A 3,493-nucleotide genomic window follows, 5' to 3' on the forward strand; every position below is an offset into this window, starting at 1 on the left:
AGAACGAGAACTTGTGTTGGATATGGTTGGTTGGGAATTGGCGGAAAACAGTTATGAGACGAAACCAACCTTTCTCAGAAGTCATTGGAAGTACTCGCATCCTTATGTTGTACGCGCGGCTGACATAGAAGTTCCTCTACAAGCAGCACCTCCCTCCACAACTGCGGATGAACTTACTGTACTCGGAATACAAAAGATCCTTACGTTATTGGTATGTACTTCTTTTTCATTTCCTATTCTTTCCATCTATATCTATGAACTTATATCTACACATACTAATTATATTTTTTAAAATATGACAACAGTGTCAGCGGATAGGAAAAGTTTGTCAAAGTTCTTTAAGAAAAAGAACAAGAACGGAGATGTGTTGACCCTGAAAGAAATGGAGAAAGTCGAGGAAAATCTAGACAAAATTGAAGATCCAGAGGCAAAAGAATTGTAGGGCGAAAAGAAGAAGAGGGCACACAAGAAGCCAAGGACCGAATGATCGTGTGTTTCTTCTATAGTGTTAGTTTGGTCTTGAACAATCTAGTGTTTGTTTATGTTTGTTTGTGTGTCTTGAACAATGTGTTTGTTTGTGTGTCTTGATAAACTATTTGCTTGATTTGGTTTATGTTCAATTTTTTTTTAGGTTTGGAACCTCTTAAATTGGAGTTTTTCCTTTTATACAATCTAGTGTTGTTATTTGATTTATTATGTTGATAAACCAGTGTCAAATTACCTATTTTGCAGAGTTTGAATGTGCCAAAACTTAACAGATTTCCAAGTTTTTCTTAAGTACCGACACGTTCGAAAGGGGAAATATCAATGCCCGCACTCAGAATTTTCAAAATCCCAAAAATTGCAGAGTTTCGATATTGAATGTATTTTTGCCAACCATGCCGGCAGTCTGTAACTCCAGGTGCAAAATATTTTTGTCTGAGTACCGACACTGTTTTTATTCTACTTCCAATGCCGACACATTTACTAATGTCTCTGGATGTTTTCCAGAATTTCCGGCACTGTTCCTAAAGGTAAGTTATACGCTGGCACCTAAGTCCCGACATTGTCATAATGAAACATAACCATGCCGTCATTGGCATCAAAATATGATTTAATGTTTACAATTCACACTTCCAAAAAGAAAACAAAATGTTGTGTATTAGTGAACCACATATATCCAAATTACTCATGATCGCTTCCACACGTATGAAGTTGCATCTCATCCTCTTGGAGAGGTTTCTTTAATAAGGCCAACGCATCCCAAAATTGGTGATTCTCCTCATACAATGCCATCCATCCCTTCCATATATTGGGATCTAGATCCTTGTTTTTAACCATCCCACAAATAGGTGGCAATGGACAATTTTCCTTGAGTTTTAGAATAACGAAATGATTACCGTTCATGAACGCCAAAACAACTCTTATCTTCTTAAGGGATCCTTCGCATTTTTGCCACTTTGGTGTAAATGTTACTTCCACGGTGGGGGTAAAATAATGAACAACACAACTAAATAAATCCGCTACTATATTCCCACAAAGCGTAATTCTCATCCAATATTCAGAAGGAATAAACTTCATCTCCTGCTCGGGTCCTAACACTTGAGCATACATATCATCAAACCCCTCGCCTTGACCAACCAATTTCTCATAAAATCTCTTTTTTTTCACAAGTTGTTCGGCCATCCTCTTTCTAGAATATCGGCATGGTGTCATTCCTCTACTAACCGTTGCCTCTAAAATTCCTAATTGTTCGGTCACGACATGATAGACACAATTTCCATATTCATCGACATCATCCGTATACACAATATACTCGCGAATAACCTCAGGAAGTTTCTCTACGTAAGACTGTATTTTGGTATGGTAATGTCTATAAGTCTTACCTGTTTTGGAATCCTTAAACATCTTCATATTACCAACTTTTAGCTTAATTATATCAAATCCATCCTCTGCAATCTATACATTTCCAATGTCTTCAGTATGTGTTGGGAGTCAGTACTTGCTTGGACTACTCCTTCGCCTTGGAACCGAAACTACATCAACTTTGGTCGTGCCTACGGAGTTTTCACCATGGTGTTGTTGTTGACTAGATATGGGTCGCTTACATTTGCTATCACTTACTATGGGTGGGGCTTCAGAATGCTCACCTTTTGTTCTTGGTATCTCGATGTTGGTACCTTTGGGGGCTTCCCTTTTTCTTTGGAACCTACGCTACATCGACTATAGGTGTGGATACATAATGCTCACCTTATTGTTCTTGGTATCTCATGTTGGTACCTTTGGAGGCCTACCCCTTTTCTTTGGAACCTCCGCTACATCGACTATGGGTGGGGCTTTGGAATACTCACCTTGTTGTTATTGGTAGCTCAATGTTGGTACCTTTGGCGGCCTACCCTTTTTCTTTGGAACCTCCGCTACATCGACTATAGGTGTGGATAGGGAATGATCACCTTTTTGTTCTTGGTAGCTCGATGTTGGTACCTTTGGCGGCCTACCTCTTTTCTTTGTAACCTCCGCTACATCGATTATAGGTGTGGATACAGAATCCGTCGTTTGTTGTTGAATTGATAGCGGTTCCTTCCTCGGCCTACCCCTTTTATTTGGAACCGGCGCTTCCGTGAACCTTCCTTCCGAAATCTCACATCCGGTTAGATCTCGTTTCTTACTTGCACGGAGTTCATTTTTCACGTTGACTTATTTCTTTTAATTCTTTCCTTTTTTTTCTCCTTGCTATTTTGGTTTGTGGTCTACCGGGAGGATCTCCCTTTGTTGGCTCTTCACTTTGTGTTTTCCATGGGCGTGTAATAAGCCTTAGTTGGCTCAACAAGACTTGACGGCTAACCGATTTTCCACGTGAGTAAGCTTCATAGAATTCCTTTGCTTCGTTCGTATCCCAAGGTGATTTTCTGGGATATTCCGTAGGGGGAGGGGGGGGTTCCGAAAGATAGTTGCTTCCAAAACGGATCGATAACCTCAATAGGTATCACTTATTCATACTTCACAAGCATATGACGACACGGAAGACCCAATGAAGACATGTCGGGACAAATACACACATCACCCGGTTTGTCGTAGTGTATCTCTCATATCATTTGTCTCATCATATGTTTTATTTCCCATTGAGAGACGTTGAACTCTATTCCTTGGATCAATTTAACATATGGTAAATATGAAGTCATCCTTTCCATTGAGCTTTTCTCAAAAGCCTTCTTGATCCTATCGATATCACTCTTAAAGTATTGTTTCATTTCCTCGGTGACCGTAACCACGTATCCTTGGCCGGACCGGATTAAATCTTTAAATCTCCCATGAGTAGCCTCCGCTATACTAGTTGCTTCATTCCCCTAGTGTCTATACCGGTTTTTCCATGCACGCACAAATTTTTCCTTGAACTTATCCAACCATTGAGTCCGACAATACCAGACGGCAGTCGGATAAACTTCATTCCAATTGGCAATAAACTTGTCCAATCTCTTTTCATACATATCCTCGGTAAGAGACCAATAAACTT

Source organism: Papaver somniferum, chromosome 2 (genome assembly GCF_003573695.1).
Source record: "Papaver somniferum cultivar HN1 chromosome 2, ASM357369v1, whole genome shotgun sequence".
In the NCBI taxonomy this organism is placed as follows: Eukaryota; Viridiplantae; Streptophyta; class Magnoliopsida; order Ranunculales; family Papaveraceae; genus Papaver; species Papaver somniferum.